This window comes from Dermochelys coriacea, chromosome 3 (assembly GCF_009764565.3).
Source record: "Dermochelys coriacea isolate rDerCor1 chromosome 3, rDerCor1.pri.v4, whole genome shotgun sequence".
In the NCBI taxonomy this organism is placed as follows: domain Eukaryota; kingdom Metazoa; phylum Chordata; order Testudines; family Dermochelyidae; genus Dermochelys; species Dermochelys coriacea.
In genome coordinates this window covers 23,490,741-23,514,120 of record NC_050070.1, presented here as the reverse complement: position 1 = coordinate 23,514,120, position 23,380 = coordinate 23,490,741, and the positions used below count along the sequence as shown (strand labels likewise).

At 42.0% G+C, this 23,380-nt stretch overlaps 1 long non-coding RNA gene across 1 annotated transcript; it reads left to right on the top strand.

The window, feature by feature from the left end:
- The first annotated feature begins 4,390 nt into the window (after positions 1 to 4,390).
- On the top strand, positions 4,391 to 22,072 carry LOC122459620. The gene is made up of 3 exons (XR_006280425.1): positions 4,391 to 4,507; positions 13,703 to 13,708; positions 22,062 to 22,072. It is a non-coding gene; the product is annotated as an uncharacterized LOC122459620 (long non-coding RNA).
- Positions 22,073 to 23,380: the final 1,308 nt, after the last annotated feature.

The following is a 23,380-nucleotide window of genomic DNA, read 5'->3' as shown; positions in this document are numbered from 1 at the left end:
ATACCTGTGGTTTCATCATGTCAGTGACATCTTCTGACATCTTCATGATGTCAGTGACATCATGGATCTAAAGACTCTCAAAGGTTCAGTTCTTCCAGTGTAGTAAATGATTATGAGTAGCAACTCCTCAAAATCTAAGAAGACTATTCCCGCAGGCCTGACCAGCAACCAAAATATTGTTATAGCAATAAGCAGTAAAATTAAATCATTTATCCATAAGTGCACACTCAGCTAAACCCGCACAACTGCAGCTCTGACTGATTTCTCTTTTCATTTTATTTTATACTTACTTTTGTTACTTGAGATATTACTTTCTTTTCTTTCTTTTTTTCCCTATACAAAATCACCGGCCTACTTTCATTTTCGTCTGTAGTTTCGATTGCAGAAATTATACTTTATCCCCACCCGTAAAATTTGCTGGTTTTCTATTAATGTTGCAAGCACGGAGTGAATGAAGTCATCGGAGCTGCTCGGGGTTTATACCAGGGCGGTTCACAGCAGAATTAGGCCCAGTATTTCCAACATCACCATACTGTCCAGCAAATATAACCTGTAGCTCTAATACTTTTTGAGAGTGTTCCACACTGACTTCTGAGGGGAATTGTATGTGGAGTTCACTCTCCCTGCATTGCAAATTTTCCCCATCCCCTCCTTCCTACAGCCCAACTGCTCCCCATCTGCTGTGCCAGGAAACCATGGAGAGGTTTCACCAAGATCTGAGGACAAGTAGTTGCTGAACCAACTAGAGAGGATGCCATTTAGATTTGTTTTTGGTGAGTAGTGAGGACCTCATAGAAGAAATGGTTGTAGGGAATAATCTTGGTTTAAGTGATCATGAGCTAATTCAGTTCAAACTGAATGGAAGGATTAACAAAAATAAATCTGCAACTAGGATTTTTGATTTCAAAAAGGCTAACTTTCAAAAATTAAGGAAATTAGTTAGGGAAGTGGATTGGACTGAAGAATTTATGGATCTAAAGGTAGAGGAGGCCTGGGATTACTTTAAATCAAAGCTGCAGAAGCTATCGGAAGCCTGCATCCCAAGAAAGGGGAAAAAATTCATAGGAAGGAGTTGTAGACCAAGCTGGATGAGCAAGCATCTTAGGGAGGTGATTAAGAAGAAGCAGAAAGCATACAGGGAGTGGAGATGGGAGGGATCAGCACGGAAAGCTACCTTATTGAGGTCAGAACATGTAGGGATAAAGTGAGACAGGCTAAAGGTTGAGTAGAGTTGGACCTTGCAAAGGGAATTAAAACCAATAGTAAAAGGTTCTATAGCCATATAAATAAGAAGAAAACTAAGAAAGAAGAAGTGGGGCCACTAAACACTGGATGGAGTGGAGGTTAAGGATAATCTAGGCATGGCCCAATATCTAAACAAATACTTTGCCTCCGTCTTTAATAAGGCTAAAGAGGATCTTAGGGATAATGGTAGCATGACAAATGGGAATGAGGATATGGAGGTAGATATTACCATATCTGAGGTGGAAGCGAAATTCAAACAGCTTAATGGGACTAAATGGTGGGCCCAGATAATCTTCATCCAAGAATATTAAAGGAATTGGCAACTGAAATTGCAAGCCCATTAGCAAGAATTTTTAATGAATCTGTAAACTCAGGAGCAGTACTGAATGATCGGAGAATTGCTAATATAGTTCCTATTTTTAAGAAAGGAAAAAAAAGTGATCCGGGTAACTACAGGCCAGTTAGTTTGATATCTGTAGTATGCAAGGTCCTGGAAAAAAATTTGAAGGAGAAATTCATTAAGGACATTAAAGTCAATGTAAATGGGACAAAATACAACATGGTTTTACAAAAGGTAGATCGTGCCAAACCAACCTGATCTCCTTCTTTGAGAAAGTAACAGATTTTTTAGACAAAGGAAAGGCAGTGGATCTAATTTACCTAGATTTCAGTAAGGCATTTGATACCGTGCCACATGGGGAATTATTAGTCAAATTGGAAAAGATGGGAATCAATATGAACATCGAAAGGTGGATAAGGAATTGGTTAAAGGGGAGACTACTAAAGCGGGTCCTACTGAAAGGTGAACTGTCAGGCTGGAGGGAGGTTACCAGTGGAGTTCCTCAGGGATCAGTTTTGGGACCAATCTTATTTAATCTTTTTATTACTGACCTTGACACAAAAAGTGGGAGTGTGCTAATAAAGTTTGCAGATGATACAAAGCTGGGAAGTATTGCCAATTCAGAGAAGGATCTGGATATTATACAGGAGGATCTGGATGACCTTGTAAACTGGAGTAATAGTAATAGGAAGTTTTAATTTAAATTAAATTAAATTTAATTGAAATTTAATAGTGAGAAGTGTAAGGTTATGCATTTAGGGATTAATAACAAGAATTTTAGTTATAAGCTGGGGACGCATCAATTAGAAGTAACGGAGTAGGAGAAGGACCATGGAGTATTGGTTGATCATAGGATGACTATGAGTCATCAATGTGATATGGCAGTGAAAAAAGCTAATGTGGTCTTGGGATGCATCAGGAGAAGTATTTCCAGTAGGGATAAGGAGGTTTTAGTACCGTTATACAAGGCACTGGTGAGACCTCACCTGGAATACTGTGTGCAGTTCTGGTCTCCCATGTTTAAAAAGGATGAATTCAAACTGGAACAGGTACAGAGAAGGGCTACTAGGATGATCCGAGGAATGGAAAACTTGTCTTATGAAAGGAGACTCAAGGAGCTTAGCTTGTTTAGCCTAACTAAAAGAAGGTTGAGGGGAGATATGATTGCTCTCTATAAATATATCAGCGGGATAAATACCGGAGAGGGAGAGGAATTATTTAAGCTCAGTACCAATATGGACACAAGAACAAATGGATATAAACTGGCTACCAGGAAGTTTAGACTTGAAATTAGACTAAGGTTTCTAACCATCAGAGGAGTCTACTTTTGGAATAGCCTTCCAAGGGAAGCAGTGGAGGCAAAAGATCTATCTGACTTTAAGATTAAACTCGATAAGTATATGGAGGAGATGGTATGATGGGATAATGTGATTTTGGTAATTAATTGATCTTTAAATATTCATGGTAAATAGGCCTAATGGCCTGTGATGGGATATTACATGGGTGGTATCTGAGTTACCCAGGTAAGAATTTTCTGTAGTATCTGGCTGGAGAATTTTGCCCATATGCTCAGGGTTTAGCTGATCGCCATATTTGGGGTCAGGAAGGAATTTTCCTCCAGGGCAGATTGGAAGAGGCCCTGGAGGTTTTTCGCTTTCCTCTGTAGCATGGGGCACGGGTCACTTGAGGGAGGATTCTCTGCTCCTTGAAGTCTTTAAACCACGATTTGAGGACTTCAATAGCTCAGACATAGATGAGGTTTTTCGTAGGAGTGGGTGGGTGGGTGAGATTGTGGTCTGCGTTGTGCAGGAGGTCGGACTAGATGATCAGAATGGTCCCTTCTGACCTTAATATTTATGAATCTATGAGGACAGAAGTTTATGGTGTCAGAGCTCTTCCCTTCTCTAACAGGCCAGGAAATGGTCAGGGCTTTCCTTTTTCAGGGAGTGTCTCTCTTCACTTCGATGTGCTCATCTCATTTTCTTCCCCTCAGCCTAGAACCATCCCACTGCTGGTTTGCACACCCGGTGGGAAGATGCCTACTAAAAGGTTTGTGGAGCTGCTCATGGAACCATCAATAACATTTTTATATCCAAAACAAGTTTGAAGATTTTCTTTGAAACAGCCCTTTAGATGATATTTTTCACCCATCTGTTCTGGTGACAAATGGAAGGTGTCACTCACAAATGTATCCATGCTTCTGAGGATCATGATTAGAAATAATGAGATGGGGATTTAGTAAGAGATTAATACTTTCTACTGACAGTTTCTTGATGCTATTAGACAGAGGGCCAAATATTACATTGTTCCACAGCTCATGCAGCCAGACAATTGCACAGGGATTGCATGCACATGCAAATCAGTGTCTATCCCATGCATGGAGCTCTAAGTCATTACCTTGTAGCAGGACTGTATATAACCCTGTATGGGGAGACTTTGGCAAACCAGTAAAGTGCCTGAAACCACTAGGCTTATTGCTAAAAGCAGCCAAGTCAGCAGGCTTAGCTTAACCAAGGCAGGAGGGGAGGGGTTTTTTTGGGTGCCACAGAGAAGGCAGCTTGACCCCGCATCCTTCCTGATAAGAATTGTGTTGAAGTTGCTGATACATGCATCTTAGAAGAGCAGGATGTGCCGCAGAATGTCTATTACATCAAGGCTTCACACTCTGAAAAAACCCACACCTGGTTAATCGATAATCAGAAGGAACCTCTTGCTTGACTATTGAAACTGCTTACTTAACAAGTTTTCTTTAAGGGACATGTCATTGTATTACTAATGTATAAATAAGGGGAAAAAGTTTGAGATAGTTAGACTCTTTTTGGACTCTCCCTCTGGATACATCTTGCAGTCCCCACCGGCAGACGGGAGATTTGGCCACTGGAAACCTGCCGCTGTGTCACTTGAGAGCCACACTCAGCTTTGGTAATTATCAAGGATTGGGGGTGTTTTACCAACTCTTTGTGGATGTGTGTAAGTGCTTGACACTAAGTAAAGTTTAGCTTTAAGTGAAAGCACTTTGGGGTTGTCCTGTTTGTGCCAGCCATCTATCGGTCGGACGGCCGTGTCTCCCCGATTTATTTCCTGACACCACGTTGCACTGAGTAAAAGTTACCAAGAGCTTTGGGTTGAAAGAACCCCGGCTAACAAGACAGCACAGAATTTAAAGTTGTATTAAGAATTAATGATGTTTGGTGTTTGAGTCTGACATCAAAGGGCAAAATGCTGCTCTCAAGTGCAACCCCATTGAAGTCATTGGGATGGAAACAGGGAGATCATTAACGGCTAAGGTCCAGTGTTCAATCACAGCAGTATTTGTACATTTCTGAGTTGACACAGAGTGGGCAATTATTAATTCTAATTAATTTTACTGTATCACAAAAATGTGTTTGATGCTTCACAGAGGTTACTGACCAACGAGCTTATTTGTAGACATACACAAAGAGAGGGGTCAAATAATAGAAGGAAAAGGGGAGAGAAGGGTTACACTCATAGGATAACATGGTGGCTCTGTTTAGGTATATGCACATCTTGTGCAGTGCCTGAAATGTCTGACATTAATGTCATCTTTGTCATGCACAGTATTCAGAATTGCAGCAGCCTCAGAGAGGCTGCGTGTGCAGAAGGGAGTCGTTGTACTGCACATGGTAAGGGAGTCAGCATGAGAATCTAATATGCATAAATCCAAAGAAACGAATAAGTAAAAGACAGACTGATGAGGCACACAAACTGTAAACAGTCGGAAAGAGAGTCAGAGCTCAAGACAAGGAAGCAGGTGTCCTTGGTTTTATTCCTGGCTATGCTGCTTGCTTGTTACCTGACTATGAGCAAATTGTTCCCTCAGTTTACCCATTTCTACAATGGGTACAATAATGCCTTCCTTACAGTGGTATTGTGAGGTGTAATTAATTAACATTTGCAAAACACTGTGGGATATTGGGTGAAAGTTGGTAGAAAACAGAAAGGATTATTTAGGGCCTGACACAATGCCCGACATCAATGGAAATACTCCCAAAGGAAACTGGAAAAGTCCCTCAAGGAGCAGTTGCTCTTTGAAGTTGCATCTGTTTTCACCATTTAAACTAAATAACCAGTCATGTAACAAGAAATCAATGCACCACGGACCTGTCAATCCGAGTTAAATTAATCTGAGCTACAATGTGTATAAAAATTGTGAATATTTTAAGTGTATCCCTCTGATCCACATTTTCTGTTGTGCTGGCCTTCTCAAATAGTAAATTGTTTGGGGCAGGAAGTGCCTCTTTCTGTGTATAGAGATGGAACCTAATACCTTACTGCTGCTACCAAAAGTTAAATGATAAATAATAATCATCATTGTAACCTAAGTTATGAAAAAAAAATTTAAGTTACCTCTGTCAATAATGCAAGCAAGGTTTTATCTGGTTTGCTGCAACTATGGCAATTATTAATTCCAGAAATAATAAAATTATACTACTGAAAATTGAGGTCAAATAATCCATTCATTTGAACCGTAAAACATCCACAATAATATTCAAGTGAAAATAAAATTGAAAGTCTTCATTTGCTTTATTGAAATACTATTTAGAAACTTACCAGATCTGTCATGACCATGGTGCAATCATCAACGTAAATGCTATTAGTGTTCAAATCAAAATATTTTTTAATAGTTAGTAGTTTACAAAAATCAAATCCACTAATCCTCTGGCAAAGACATACTGCAGACTCATATCAGCCTCAAATGATTAAAAGCTGATAGCCCCGAAGACTTTGCCTGTGATTGTAACACCTCTTACATATACATCTGAGAGTAAGATATACCAAATGCCTCCGAGCTGAGACAAGCATAGATTGCTGCTCCTCAACTCCACTCCCCCATTCCTCCTTAGCACTGGTTAGCCTGAACCTTTAAGAATATTTATAATGTCGTGTACTTTGCACTTCTCCCTCCCAGCCATCCCCTCTCAGAAATCACATGTGAGCAGTTGCACAAGAACCAGTCAGGAGTGCAAGGGGTTGGCTAGAGCTTCTAGCCGTGCTAACCATCCTAGAAGGGACATGTAGGAAAAGGAAAGGGGGGCGGTTATGGCACAGCACCCCCTTGCATACTGGGCAGTGCTTGAGGGCAATGGTGATGTTACATTTTACAGTATGCCAGCACTGGCAGCACATTCCCCTCCAGCATCCAGGAGGCACTGTGACTTATACTACCATAACATCTCCTTCCCCACACTGTAACTCTTCTTATCTTAGTACTTTAGAGTTTTACAGGGCTATAACTTGGCCCCATGTGTGAAGCAAATATTTCAACTTTTGCATCTCTCTTATTCCAGGCATCCAGAAATTATCATTCCTGTTAAAAGACCTTGGACCAGATTTAGAGCTGGCATAAATCAGTGTCACTCCATTGAAGTCAAACATCAGCTGAGGAACTGGCCCCTGAGATTTACAGCCATAAAGGTTTGATGAAAATCAGTTTGGCTGTTCTAGTAGCACACTATAAGTGATGGGTGGAATGATGCATTGACTCCTCAATAAGAAAAAAATCATTATTGCAACAGATCATAAGCATTTGTCAAAAGTTTAGCAACATAGGAAGAGACAAAATGTCCCCCCACCCCAATATACTTAGAACAGGCCTGAATCTTTGCCCAGATCTGCACTGCGGTGATGGATCATGAACCCTGTAAAACTATGAACTCAAAAAGTAGTTCACAAGGTATGCAAAACCTTAGATACTCTGAGGTTCCCCCTTGCTGTGTTTTAGTGCCACAGACTTCCTGTATGACTTTGAGCATGTCTTTTAAAAGGGACTAACCTCAAAGGAATAATTTGTATCAAGCTTTTAATTTATACAGAGGTTCTGAACCATTTTGACCACTCTGTGCTTGAAGAGTTAGAGATGAGGGAAGAGCAAGTACTCATTTTCCTGTGGTTATTAGCTATTTAATTAATGTGCTGTACTATACAGATTGTACTGGAGAGCTTGAAGCTGAGGAAAAGAGTTTTTTTCCTGAATGGGAGATACCAATTTTTCCGCATCTATTTTATTCTCATTTTTTAATCCCCATATTTCTTTCAGTCATATAGCACTTTCCTCCACACTAAACATCCACTCGTCTGACAAAGATAGCAATATGAACAACTGCCATTGATATTGGTCCTTGGTTTAACTATTAGAGTAGTATTGAACAAGGACCTGCCAGCATCCTTATCTCTGGAGGTAAATTATGTTGCTTCTACAGAATGACTGGTCTTTGCTAAACTAGTCTCAACATCCACTTCTGAGCCTATTACTCCTGGGGGAATTCTGTGCCACTGCTCATGTGCAGAATTTATTTCCCACGCAGATTTCTTTGCTTCCCTGCAGAAAAATAACTTTCTGATGGGGAAGCAAAGGGAAGCCGCAAGAGCAGTCATGCAACCCTCCCCAGCAGTATGTTTTGGGTGCCCAAGGCAGCCAGCAGAGAGGTAAATCACTGTGGAGCAGGGGGCGAAGACCTGGCTGGTGGCTCCTATTCTGCGCCGGACTCAGCTGCTAGTCCTGCCTGGGCCAGGGAGGATGGTACTTCTTCTTCCCCTGCACAGCATCCAGGGCTGTGTCAGACCCACTCCCAGATTTCTCCCCCAGCTGTAGGAAGCCCTGCAAACTCCCCCCACTTCCTGCACCTATTGCTCCTCAGCTGCAGGTGGAGGAATCACTGTATGGGGAGCTGCTGCACCATCTGCTCAACCCCCATGCATTCAGATCCCTCACTCCCAGACCCTCCAGCCGAGCCTCACCACCACCCCCTCACACACAGAACCTCCCCTGCCGAGCCCTACTGCCCCTGCACCTGGACCACCCTGATGAGTCTCCCGGATCCTGCACTGGATCCCCACTCCACTGAGCCCCACTCCCTCAGTATCTGGATGCCCCAGTAACCCCCCCACACCCAGACCGCCCTGACAAGCTCTATCCCCCCCAAGCCTCTCTGCTGAGCTCTATACCTGCCACACCCAGACCCCCTCTCCCACTGAGCTCCAACCACCTTTACCTGTGGACCACCCCGTGGAGTCCCATTACCATTGCACCTAGAACCCCACAACAAACCCCTGTGCATCCAGATCCCCCCACACCCAGATTCCCCACTGTGCTGCCCGCACCCAGATTGTCCCACACAGAAACCTCTCAACCCACACCTGGATTCCCCCATACTAAGCACCTCCACACTTGGATCCTGCCAGGCTGAGCCTGCCTGCCCACACCTGGTGCATCTGGCACAGAGGGGCAGGGCCCTGAGGGTGTTTCTGGGGGCAAGCCCAATCATTGCACTGTGTCAGGGTTGGGTGCAGCCTCACCACTAAATCTGTGTCCCAGGAGAAGTTGCAGAGTGATCTTCCACCTCTGTGCGGCCAGTAGTCTGTGCTCCCCAATGCCATGCTGGAGCCTCCACATTTATTTGACAAATAAAATTTGCAGAATTTTAAAAAATTGTGTGCAGAATTTTAATTTTTTGGTGCAGAATTTTTAATTTTTTGGTGCAGAATGCCCTCAGGAGTAGTCTATGTACATGAGTTACTGGGCACCATGCCAGCAGGCTGGCTTTCAATACATTTATAGTACCTATTGGATAGTGCTGCTTTTTGTACTTTTAGGCAGAAAGCTAGATGCCTTTTTTATTTGTTTCTTACTATTGCCAGTGGAAGAGAAATGCTTCCTTTATCTAGGTCTATAAAATCGTGCTTCAAAAACCTGAAAAGCACAAAGCTATTGACCATACTATTAGAATTCTGGAAGCAGAGTCATCCTGATGTCAGTCAGCACAAAAAGCATAGTTCATTTATCAGACTGCGTTCTGTAAAGGTTACAGGAGCCTGAGAACATAATGTAAATGCCTGAAAAGACACACAGGCTGAGAAATTGCCTTCTTAATCTAGAAACGATGACAGGCTAAATATGCTATGAGGATTATACCAACCACTAATAGATGAGTTATGCCCTTAGGACTCTGTGAACTCTACAGCTCAGTTCACAAGCAATGGAAGCAAACTCACCCTGTAGGTTCACAAAGAGGTTCATATTAAACAGATATTCAGATTGCAATGTAGGTTATAGGGTCTACTTCCAGTCTATTGAACTCAAGGGATCATGCCCTTTACTCAGTTGGAGCAGGAAAGGGCCCATATTTCAATGACAACCTAGCAAAATCACTTGTTCTTTTACAAGTTCTTCTGATAACCACTGTAAGTGTTTTTGTCAGTAGTTAACCTATTGACATGGAGCGAAGTACAATGCCAAGTAGACTTTGCCCGGGAAAAGTGCTTCCTCAGTGCAGCACGTACAGACAGATGGATGACTCGTCTACTAAAAACTCCTGCCAGTTGGTAATGAACTCATCTCCTCAATCTAAAAAGGCAGCCATGAAAGGATTTGGATAAATAAGGTGATTAAAGGCTGTGCTTAGCTCAGCAGCAAAGCCAACCATAGGTGCCGACTTCTGCTCCCGCTGGTGGGTGCTCGATGCCCCTCTGCCCTCAGCCCTGCCCCAACTCCACTCCTTCCATGAGGTCCTGCCTGTACCCCACCCCCATTCCAACCCCTTCCCCAAAGTCCCCGCCCCAATTCCATCCCCTCCTTGCTCCTATTCCAACTCCTTCCCCAAATCCCCAACCTGGCCCCACCTCCTCCCCTGAGTGCACCATGTTCCCGCTCCTCCCCCTGCTCCCAGAGTAGCCAAACAGCTGTTTGGCGGCAGCCAGGCGGGAAGTGCTGGGTGGTAGGTGGAGGAGCTGGGACACGGCGCACTCGGGGGAGGAGGAGGCAGCAGAGGAGGGGAGGAGGGGAGGTGGAGTGGGGAGGGAGGAGAGCTTGGCTGCTGGTGGGTACAGAGCACCTACTAATTTTTCCACATGGATGCCCCAGCCCCGGAGCACCCATGAAGTCAGTGCCTATGAACCCAACCCATTTTCATAAGTCTCACATTTGGAGCTGAGGGAATAACTGGTTTTTTAATTTGGGGACCAAACTGATTTGATTTAAAACATCTGATTTGATTTAAACCAAAACCATTTTGTTTTTGCCCAGCTCTGCTCTCAATGACCTAGTTCACCTTGGTGGTGAGACTGCCTCAGTGCTTTTTACTCTTCCTACATCTTTGTATCTGTGTTCTTAGATGTACCCTATCACTGTAGTATCTCAACAATTCCCAAGAGCAGAGTAAAAGAAAATAGAAATTTCTTGCTCTTCTCTCCCTGTTGGCAAAGGACAGGCTAAAGCATTTTTTTAATTCTGTACCTAGGTGTGTGATAAAAAAGTCTAAAGATGAGAGTACTGTGATGGGTTTGGGCCCTTTGGGGTTCACCTGATGTGCTGGGATGCTACTGAGTCGGCCTATGCTGCCAGCCTGGGTCCCCATTACCTGGCCTTGCTCGGTTAGGCTCACAAGCCTCTTCCATCCAAGCACGCAGGCAGGGCCACACCCTGAAAGACAGAGATCCGCTCTGGAAAGATTCAGCCTTAGGGACTTGCCCCAACACTCTGGTGCCCATTCCCTTTAAGGGGTTCAAACCCAAAGGTTTTATGAAATTCGCCCCCTCCCTCAATGTGGAGGGAGATATGCACAACTTCTTGCCCCCTGCCCAGTTAGAAATTACATAAACTGGGTTATATTATAAACAAGAAATAAGTTTAACTACAAAAGGTGAATTTTAAGTGAACATAATCGATAACAGATAGAACAAAGCAGATTAGTGACCAAATAAAGCAAAATATGCAAGCTAAGCTCAATATGCTTAAGAAACAGGTTACAAAATGTAAATTCTCACTATAGATGTTATTTTAGGCAGGTTAAAAAGTTTCTGTGGTTCAGAGTTCCAGTTATATTCCTTTTCAGACTGGACCCTTATCTCAGTCTGAACTTCCCCCTTGCCTTCCCTTCAGGTGGCTTTAGCAGCCTTTCTTCTTGGTCAGACAGGCGGAGAGGAGGACTCCCGTTTGCCTTCCTCCCCACCCTTAAATAGGATTTACATATGGTGGGAATCCTTTGGTTCCCAAACTTGACCCCCCCTTCCCTTCCAGTGGAAAGTTACAAGAAGTTCCAGGTAATGTTTAGCATCAGGTGACAAGACCACCTGACTCTGTAGTATCAAAGCCTCCATGAGTCAGTGGCAGTATGGAGCATTCGCAGGAAGTCCAAGTCTTTTCCCAGGCCATTGTCCTCACTGATGGGCCATCCGCCCTGCCTGGCTTTTCATTGTTGTACCTGAAGTGTTAGCAGTGGGCATCACCCAAAGTAGCATAGTTGAAATACAGATACATAATCAATAGTCCTAACTTAAGATACAGAAATGATACAGGCATACACATTGGATAATTACATTCAGTAAATTATAACTTTTCCAATGATATCTTACAAGACCCATCTTACATCTCAATTACATCATATTCATATCATAAGCATATTTTCATAAAGAATATGGAGTGAAACCTCCTAGGTACTATTGCAGGAAAACCTGGGTAAAAAATGGGATTTCCATTCAACATTTGATCCAAAGTCCATTGAAGCCAATGGGAAAATTCGTAAGGCTCCTGTGAAGGAACTATCTCCCATGGTCAAAGCTGCCCTCTGGAGCAACCTGCATGGAACTTGCAGAGAGGAGCACATATTTCAGGAGGAAGAGTTTGAAGAAGGCACCGCATTGTCAGTCTACTTGCATAAGGCTAGAATGCTAGGTGCAGTTGCAGCATCTCTGTAAATAGTTTTCTCAATAAAGGATCGGTTGAGTTTTACAAGCATAGAGTCTCTTGTTATGACCCCGGATGCGATACACGAAACACTATCCCGCTATTGGTTGACAGTTGCATGTTTCCAGTGGAATGCAACTTTCTTCGTCTGTTGCCTCAAGTCCCCACAGTGATTAACCTTTTTCCATGCAGCTCACAACCTAACATTCTGGAGATAAGGGGCCAAATTCTGCTCAGAGGAGTCAGTGGGAAAGTATGGGTTGTAAATGAGCAGAATTTGGTGCTAGGGAGCTTGGTAATATGTGTGGGCATAGCTTGCATTTCAGTATAATTAAAAAGCCCAGTTCTGAGAACCCATTAATGACATGCGGAAGCAGGAAGTCAGAGCATGCACAACCTCTGCCTTGCTCACTTTGAGCTTTTTTTTTCTTCTAAAATGAGTTTTTCTCTACTATTTTCAATATTTTCAAAATCTAAACTGCAATGCTAATTCTTTTAGTCATAATCTACTTCCTGAGGAGCAACCATGCCCTGCCCCAGGCACATAGAAGCTTGTATAATGACTATCTTGTGCATAGAGAAGAGGCCAACTGCTGCTTTGATTTACTTCTTTGGAAACCCAATTGACCTCTTCCCATTTTGGGTTGCATGAAGTGTAATTTATGGCAGAACATTGCTCCACAGGCATAATTTCCACTCAGTGTAAAGAAAAAAGTGAGACAGTGTATGAATCTTTCACTGTCTAAAGGAAGGTTTTCCTGGAAAGAAAATAAAATATAACCTTTTGTCTTCTGGTTTTTTTTTAAGGCAACTGCACTTCTGAAAAAGTAAATGAACAACACTGACTTGCAGTGGAAAGATGGTCTGGCTGCTAAGGCCCTAGGTTGGACCTTAGAAGACCAGAGTTCAATTCTGTGGTCCACTACAACTATCCTAGGTGACTATGAGCTAGTTGCTGGGAAGACTAGCATTTCCCTGCCTCACAGGGTGATGGAAGCTAAGTCCATTTCTGATTATTAAATGCTCAGCTGCTATGTTAATAGAGGCCATGTAAGTACCTATAATAGATCATGGTGATAGAAAAATAGATTGCCTTACAAGAAAACACAGATGTGCAAGAAAGATTTGCCCAGTATGCAAGGGGGTGCTGTGCCATGACTGCCCCCTTTCCTTTTCCTACATGTCCCTTCTAGGATGGTTAGCATGGCTAGTAGCTCTAGCTGACCCCGTGCACTCCTTACACTAAACTGATGGCAAATGGGAAGAGAATGTCTAATTTCTATAAACATGACCTAAAATCAAAATAAGATCAAATGTTGACCAGCAGAAATATTCTGCAACTGGACATCTCACAAGTGCAACGGTGAGTAATAAACTGATGAAACACAGCTTGTGGATTAGAGAGAGGAAATCAGCAGCCTGTGCCCCTGCTTGCCATTCTCAGTATTTTGAGTCTTTCCTTACTTCTCAGAGGGAGCTGCACTACAAGACCCAGTACATGGCGGACGAATGAAGCAGATGTGTGCTCTTTTGAGAGTTTCTTAGCTATCCTGCTGAACAACAAGCCTAAACTTAGTTAATAAAGCTGTGAACACAAACAGCAAAGCCCCATATATTAGTGCTGATAAGCATCCTGTTCAAGATCTATTAGGAACCGTTGACGCCTAGTCATAGATTCATAGACCCCAGGGCCAGGAGGGGCCATTGTGATAATCTAGTCTGACCTCCTGCATAACACAGGCCATAGAACTGCCCCCAAAATAATTTCCTATAGCACATCCAATTTTGATTTAAAAATTGTCAGTGATGGAGAATCCACCAGGACCCTTGATAAATTGTTCCCAGGAATAATTACCCTTACTGTCAAAAGTGCACACCTTATTTCCAATCTGACTTTGTCTAACTTCATCTTCCAGTTAGATTGACAAGCCCATTATTAAATAGTTGTTCCAGATGTAGGTACTTACAGACTGTAATCACATCACCCTTTAATCTTTTCTGTGTTAAACTAAATAGATTGAGTTCTTTCAGTCTGTTGCTACTAGGCATGTTTTCTAATCCTTTAATTATTCTCTTGGCTCTTCTCTGAACCATCTTCAACTTATCAACATCCTTCTTATTGTGTTCAGTAGAACTGGACAGAGTATTCCAGCAGTGGTTGCACCAGTGCCAAATACAGAGGTAGAATAAGCTAAGTCTATTTCTGATTATTAAATGCTCAGCTGCTAGGTAGAATAACCTCTGTATTGTTACTCGAGATTCCTATGTTCATGCATCCCAGGATCGCATTAACTCTTTGGGCCACAGCATCACATTGGGAGCTCATGTTCAGCTGATTATCTACCATGACCCCCAAAGCTTTTTCAGAGTCACTGCTTCTCAGATTAAAGTCCCTATCCTTTAAGTATGGCCTATTTTCTTTGTTCCTAGATTTATAAAATTACTTTTAGGCATGTTAAAACACATACTGTTTGCTAGCACCTAGTTTACCAGGAGATCCAGATCACTCCGAATCAGCGACCTGTCCTCCTCATTACTTACCATTCCCCCAATTTTTGTGTCATCTGCAAACTTTATCAGTGATGATTCTATGGGTTTTTTTTTTCCAGATCATTGATAAAAATGTTAAATAGCACAGGGTCAAGAACCAATCCCCGAGGGACCCCACTGGAAACACACCTTCTCGGTGACAATTCCCTGTTTACAATTACATTTTGAGATCCATCAGTTAGCTGGCTTTTAATCCAGAGTCTGCATTCACTGGTACTAAAAATTCAGGACTGAGGACGATAAACTCATGCTGCAGGCTGCTCTTTAGGAACACAGTCGCAGTGAAATACATCCGATAGATTCTGAATAGAGCCATCAGGTATAGCCGTGGCTGGCAGTTCACATGTTGACCCGAGAGACGTAATTTAAGAAAAAACTGAGCAAGAGCTGGCCAGAAAGAGCAGTTTATTGGGTTTTGGTTTTTTTGTCAGAACTCCAGGTACAAACCCACATGTACAATACTATAAATAGTGATATCATCAATAAGATAAATAAGAAGTGGTGCAGAGATTGGTGTTTGCAGGGGAAATTTATTAACCACCTTTTTGTTCTACATATATCAGTGACAGGCAAAATTAATTACATTATTTATTCCAAACAATAGCATACTGCCCAAATTAAGAGTAATCAACTTTATTAGTATGATACGTGATCCCACAATTGCTACTCAGAAAAACTTTAGAGGCCTGATCACACCAGCACTTCCATTTATGATTTCAATGACGCCCATGAAATTACAAGCATGTGGTTGCTGGGAACAGGCAGCTTTCCCTGTAAAGACTGCTCCTCATAGTGTAGGTGTGTTTCATTTGCATTCTGTCCCCAACCAAAGAAGCATTAAACTAAAATGTCTCATAAAAAAGAAAATTAAAGATTAAAATAAAGCACAAAAATGCACCCCAACATGAATAAAAATATTCTTTCAATGCAAACAAGGGGGAGGGCTGCCTGGTCCCAGCAACCACATGCTTGGAATTTCACTTGCATCATTGGAATCAGGTGTGGAAGTGCTGGAGTGATCAGGCCCTCTAAAGTTTTCCCGAATAGCGATTGTGGGGATCATGTATCAAATCCAAGATGAGAGTTGCCCAGAAGGGGTGGGAGGGAGAGAGGAGGTAAGTGTAATCTTGCTACTCCTGCCTGGTTCTGCCATGTTTGTTAACAATGCACCCAACTGCCCCCGCGCTTAGCCAGTATATGATAGACTTAGAGAGGTCAATCTATTTATCTTAACAAAAAGAACGTTAAGGGGTGATGGTCACAGTCTATAAGTATCTACATGGGGAACAAATATTTTATAATGGGCTCTTCAGTCTGGCAGAGAAAGGTATAACATGATCCAACAGCTGAAAATTGGAGCTAGACAAATTCAGACTGGAAATAAGGCATACATTTTTGACAGTGACGGTAATTAACCACAGGAAAAATTTATCAAGGGTGGATTATCCATTTTAAGAATTCTGACAATTTTAAAATCAAGATCAGATGCTTTTCTACATGTAGGCGGGGCCTGAATGAGCTCTCCTCTGACATCTAGTGGTGCACTGGGGAAAAGACTTCAGGAGCAGACTGTATTTGCATAGACACACCCACTATGCCTAGACATTCAGCAGACAGAACTGCTTTGCCATAGTGATCAATTCTGGCTTGTTTTGGGCTACAATTCAGAATGCCAGCAAATGGCAGAGACAGCAGCAGTCATGAGCGCCGGCAGTGAGCCAGTTGCAAAGCGGTGGTATCACAGTAGCACTTTTCAGGGGTGGGAGGTGGACCCCGTTGAGTGCACTGCTGGACTCTGGGTCTTCAATGACTAAGGACAACCTACTACAAGTGAGATCCAGTGGATGGAGAGGGGAGAGGTGTATTAAAAGGGCATTCATTCATCAGACTTCCTCACTGCACAGTGGGAAACTGAGGCAAAGGACATTGTCCAATGTACGCTGGGGTAGGTGTTTGATTATGGTTTTATGAGTTGGAATTGTGGTTGTGGTGTTTTCTCAAATTAATGCTGGGTTCTCTTTTCCTTTTAATAAAGAGGAGCACAGACTCAATGCTTGTGAGTTGGGAAGTATTGGCTCTTAGAGGCATCCTGGGTTGGTGTTCAGTTTTCCCAGATTACTGGGTGGGGGGGCTCATTGTGTAATTCAGAGCAACCCCTAGATATTGAACCAAAACCTTGTTATTTCTGACTTCACCTGGCAGAAGAGTTACATACAAGATACACTCTAGAAATTATTTTGGGGAAGTTCTGTGCCCTGTGTTATACAGAAGGTTGACTAGATGGTCACAATGGTCCCTTCTGGCTTTGCAATCTGTGAATCAATTGAAACTGCAGGGTAAATTTTAGGTAATCAGAACTTCATCACTGTGACATTGAGGCCAATACCCGCAATGCTGCAAAAATTGCCAGGGGAATTTATTAGGCAATTAATGACCACAATTAAATAGGCCCAAGCTTCAGTCATTCATGAACCCTGAGCAGAAAGGAATAAAATACTAAAAACAGACAAGCATGCAAATACTGTGCTACTCTGAAACCTGTGTATTAAAAGAGGCTCTAGGCTGAGTACTAATCTCAGGTGATATGTGCTCTGCTGCCCTCTCCTGTTACTTATATTCAGCTACAGCAACATATGCTTAAGTAAAATGAATAGTCTGATTCAAACCCACAAAGAAGAAAGTTCTCAGAGATAAAAAGAGGCAAATAAAATTAGATAGCCCTGTGGAATCAGTCCAACCTTAATGTTATATTTCTTTGCATTCATAGATTCATATTAGATTATTGATGTGTCCGTATGTTCCATTGCATGAGGATTTACTTTAATTATTACATTAGTAAAATCCATTTTTAAAAAGAGTGAGGAGTTTGTAAAGCAGTTTGGATCCTTCAGGATAGGACACTCTGGGTGGAATCCTGATCCTATTTAAGTCTATGGGAGTTTTGCCACTGACTGCAGGATTTCACCTTCTATGTGTTTGCAGGATATTATTTATTTTAGAAAAAATAACAAAAAGTGAACTCCTGTGATCGCATCTCAGACATAGAATCATAGAACTGGAAGGGACCTCGAGAGGTCATCTAGTTCAGTCCCCTGCACTCAAGGCAGGACTAAGTATTATCTAGAACATCCCTGACAGGTGTTTGTCTAACATGCTCTTAAAAATCCCCAGTGATGGAGATTCCACAACCTCCCTAGGCTATTTATTCCACGTTTAACCTTCTGACAGTTAGTAAGTTTTTCCTAATGTCCAACCTAAACTGCCCTTGCTACAATTTAAGCCCATTGCTTCTTGTCCTATCCTCAGATGTTAAGACGAACAATTTTTCTGCCTCCTCCTTGTAACAACCTTTTATGTATTTGAAAACTGTTATCATGTCCCCCCTCAGTCTTCTCTTCTCCAGACTAAACAAATGCAATTTTTTCAATCTTTCCTCATAGATCATGTTTTCTCGACCTTTAATCATTTTTGTTGCTCTTCTCTGGACTTTCTCCAATTTGTCCACATCTTTCCTGAAATGTGGTGCCCAGAACTAGACACAATACTCCAGTTGAGGCCTAATCAGTGCGGAATAGAACGGAAGAATTACTTCTCATGTCTTGCTTACAACACTCCTGCTAATACATCCCAGAATGATGTTTGCTTTTTTTGCAACAGTGTTATACCGTTGACTCATATTTAGCTTGTGGTCCACTATGACACCTAGATCCCTTTCCACAGTACTCCTTCCTAGGCAGTCATTTCCCATTTTCTATGTGTGCAAATGATTGTTCCTTCCTAACCGGAGTACTTGGCATTTGTCCTTATTGAATTTCATCCTATTTACTTCAGACCATATGTGGTTGAGTTGTATTGGTATCAGCAGCATGTGATCAGTTGATGTCAAATATCTCACATTTACAATGTGCCTCTGGCCTTTAAGTCTCCCAAATCATTTTTCAACCAATACTTGCTCATGAGCATTACCCTCTGGAAGAAAATACCATGCAATACTTAGCAATTATATTATAGGTAAAATGCTGCTTTCCTACTTGGCATTCAGCCAGGACACTGAAGCTAGCATCTGCAGTGTTGCAAAAACTGCAAAATATTTTGTTTTCATTAAGTAATAAAATCTTCCTAACTTCCTGATGAAGAAGATATTACAGATGAGAAACCACAAGGAGTCACCCATTTGTGCAGTAGTTGGCCTGTTTAACTCTATGATAAGAACATAAGAATGGCCATACTGGGTCAGACCAAACGTCCATCCAACCCAGTATCCTGTCTATCTACAGTGGCCAATGCCAGGTGCCCCAGAGGGAGTGAACCTAACAGGTAATGATCTAGTGATCTCTCTCCTGCCATCCATCTCCACCCTCTGAGAAACAGAGGCTAGGGACACCATTCCTTATCCATCCTGGCTAATAGCCATTAATGGACTTAACCTCCATGAATTTATCCAGTTCTCTTTTAAACCCTGTTATAGTCCTAGCCTTCACAACCTCCTCAGACAAGGAGTTCCACAGGTTGACTGTGTGCTGAGTGAAGAAGAACTTCCTTTTATTTGTTTTAAACCTGCTACCCATTAATTTCATTTGGTGGCCCCTAGTTCTTATATTATGGGAACAAGTAAATAACTTTTCCTTATTCACTTTCTCCATACCACTCATGATTTTACGTACCTCTATCATATCCCCCCAGTCTCCTCTTTTACAAGCTGAAAAGTCCTAGCCTCTTTAATCTCTCCTCATATGGGACCCGTTCCAAACCCCTAATCATTTTAGTTGCCACCTTTTTTAATGCCAGTATATCTTTTCTGAGATGAGGGGACCACATCTGTATGTAGTATTCAAGATGTGGGCATACCATGGATTTATATAACGGCAATAAGATATTCTCTGTCTTATTCTCTATCCCTTTTTAATGATTTCTAACATCCCATTTACTTTTTTGACTGTCACTGCACACTGCGTGGATGTCTTCAGAGAACTATCCACGATGACTCCAAGATCTTTCTCCTGATTAGTTGTAGCTAAAGTAGCTCCCATCATATTGTATGTATAGTTGGGGTTATTTTTTCCAACATGCATTACTTTACATTTATCCACATTAAATTTCATTTTCCATTTTGTTGCCCAATCACTTAGTTTTGTGAGATCTTTTTGAAGTTCTTCACAGTCTGCTTTGGTCTCAACTATCTTGAGCAGTTTAGTACCATCTGCAAACTTTGCCACCTCACTGTTTACCCCTTTCTCCAGATCATTTATGAATAAGTTGAATAGGATTGGTCCTAGGACTGACCCTTGGGGAACACCACTAGTTATACCTCTCCATTCTGAAAATTTACCATTTATTCCTACCCTTTGTTCCCTGTCTTTTAACCAGTTCTCAATCCATGAAAGGATCTTCCCTCTTATCCCATGACAACTTAATTTACATAAGAGCCTGTGGTGAGGGACCTTGTCAAAGGCTTTCTGGAAATCTAAGTACGCTATGTCCATTGGATCCCCCTTGTCCACGTTTGTTGACCCCCTGAGAGAACTCTAATAGATTAGTAAGACATGATCTCCCTTTACAGAAACCATGTTGACTTTTGCCCAACAATTTATGTTCTTCTATGTGTCTGACAATTTTATTCTTTACTATTGTTTCAACTAATTTGCCCAGTACTGACGTTAGTCTTACTGGTCTGTAATTGCCAGGATCACCTCTAGAGCCTTTCTTAAATATTGGCGTTACATTAGCTATCTTCCAGTCATTGGGTACAGTAGCTGGTTTAAAAGACAGGTTACAAACCATAGTTAATAGTTCCACAATTTCACATTTGAGTTCTTTCAGAACTCTTGAGTGAATGCCATCTGGTCCCAGTGAATTGTTACTGTTAAGTTTCTCAGTTAATTCCAAAACCTCCTCTAGTGTCACTTCAGTCTGTGACAATTCCTCAGATTTGTCACTGACAAAAGATGGCTCAGGTTTGGGAATCTCCCTAACATCCTCAGCCGTGAAGACTGAAGCAAAGAATTCATTTAGTTTCTCTGTGATGACTTTATTGTCTTTAAGTGATCCTTTTGTATCTCGATCATCCAGACGCCCCACTGGTTGTTTAGCAGGCTTCGTGCTTCTGATGTACTTAAAAACATTTTGCTATTACCTTCTGAGGTTTTGGCTAGCTGTCTTCAAACTCCTTTTTGGCTTTTCTTATTATGTTTTTACATTTAATTTGGCAGTGTTTATGCTCCTTTCTATTTACCTCACTAGGATTTGACTTCCACTTTTTAAAAGATGCCTTTTTTTCTCTCACTACTTCTTTTACATGGTTGTTAAGCCACGGTGGCTCTTTTTTAGTTCATTTACTGTGTGTTTTAATTTGGGGTATTCATTTACGTTGAGCCTCTATTATGGTGTCTTTGAAAAGTGTCCATGCAGCTTGCAGGGATTTCATTCCAGTCACTGGTTTCAGAGTAGCAGCCGTGTTAGTCTGTATTCGCAAAAAGAAAAGGAGGACTTGTGGCACCTTAGAGACTAACAAATTTATTTGAGCATAAGCTTTCATGAGCTACAGCTCACTTTATCGGATGCATTCAGTGGAAAATACAGTGGGGAGATTTATATACACAGAGAACATGAAACAATGGGTGTTGCCATACACACTGTACTGTAATGAGAGTGATCACTTAAGGTGTGCTATTACCAGCAGGAGAGCGGGGGAGGAGGGAGGGTGGAGAGAACCTTTTGTAGTGATAATCAAGATGGGCCATTTCCAGCAGTTGACAAGAATGTCTGAGGATCAGTGCGGGGGGGGGGGGGAATAAACATGGGGAAATAGTTTTACTTTGTGTAATGACCTATCCACTCCCAGTCTCTATTCAAGCCTAAGTTAATTGTATCCAGTTTGCAAATTAATTCCAATTAAGCAGCCTCTCCTTGGAGTCTGTTTTTGAAGTTTTTTTGTCGAAGAATTGCCACTTTTAGGTCTGTAATCGAGTGACCAAAGACAATGAAGTGTTCTCCGACTGGTTTTTGAATGTTATTATTCTTGACGTCTGATTTGTGTCCATTTATTCTTTTACATAGAGACTGTCCAGTTTGACCAATCTACATGACAGAGGGGCATTGCTGGCACATGATGGCATATATCACATTGGTAGATGCGCAGGTGAACGAGCCTCTGATAGTGTGGCTGATGTGATGAGGCCCTATGATGGTGTCCCCTGAATAGACATGTGGACACAGTTGGCAAAGGGCTTTGTTGCAAGGAGAGGTTCCTGGGTTAGTGGTTCTCTTCTCTAGTCACTGTATCTTTTAATTTCTGTTTAACTAACCTCCTCATTTTTGCATAGTTCCCTTTTCTGAAATTAAATGCCACAGTGTTGGGATGTTGAGGTGTTCTTCCCACCACAGAAATGTTAAATGTTATTATATTATGGTCACTATTTCCAAGTGGTCCGGTTATAGTTACCTCCTGGACCAGATCCTGTGCTCCACTCAGGACTAGATCGAGAGTTGCATCTCCCCTTTTGGGTTCCTGTACCAGCTGCTCCAAGAAGCAGTCATTTAAAGTATCGAGAAATTTTGTCTCTGCATTTTGTCCTGAGGTGACATGTACCCAGTCAATATGGGGATAATTGAAATCCCCCACTGTTCTGGAGTTTTTTATTTTGATAGCCTCTCTAATCTCCCTTAGCATTTCATCGTCACTATCACTGTCCTGGTCAGGTGGTCAATAATAGATCCCACTGTTATATTCTTATTAGAGCATGGAATTACTATCCATAGAGATTCTATGGAACATGTGGATTCATTTAAGATTTTTATTTCATTTGATTCTACATTTTCTTTCACATATAATGCTACTCACTCCCCCTGCACAACCTGTTCTGCCCTTCCAATATATTTTGTACCCCGGAATGATTGTGTTCCACTGATTGTCCTCACTGCACCAGGTTTCTGTGATGCCTGTTATATCAATAACCTCCTTTAACACGAGGCACTCTAGTTCATCCATCTTATTGTTTAGACTTCTAGCATTTGTGTACAAGCACTTTAAAAACTTGTCACTGTTTATTTGTCTCCTCTTTTCTGATGTGTCAGATTCTTTATGTGAATGTTTCTTGTCTGATCTGGCCCATACTTTGTCCTCTTTCATCCCCTCCTCCTGACTAAAACCTAGAGAATCTCTATCAATAGACTCTCCTCTAAGAGAAGTCTCTGTCCGATCCACTTGCGCCTCTGCAGCAAGTGGCTTTTCCCCATCTCTTAGTTTAAAAACTACTCTGCAACCTTTTTAATGTTAAGTGCCAGCAGTCTGGATCCACTTTAGTTTAGGTGGATCCCATCCTTTCTGTATAGGCTACCCCATCTGAAAAGTTTCCCCAGTTCCTAATAAAGCTAAACCCCTCCTCTCTACACCATCGTCTCATCCACGCATTGAGACTCCAAAGCTCTGCCTGCCTACCTGGCCCTGCATGTGGAACTGGTAGCATTTCTGAGAATGCCACCATAGAGGGCCTGGATTTCAGTCTCTTTCCTAGCAGCCTAAATTTGGCCTCCAGGACGTCTCT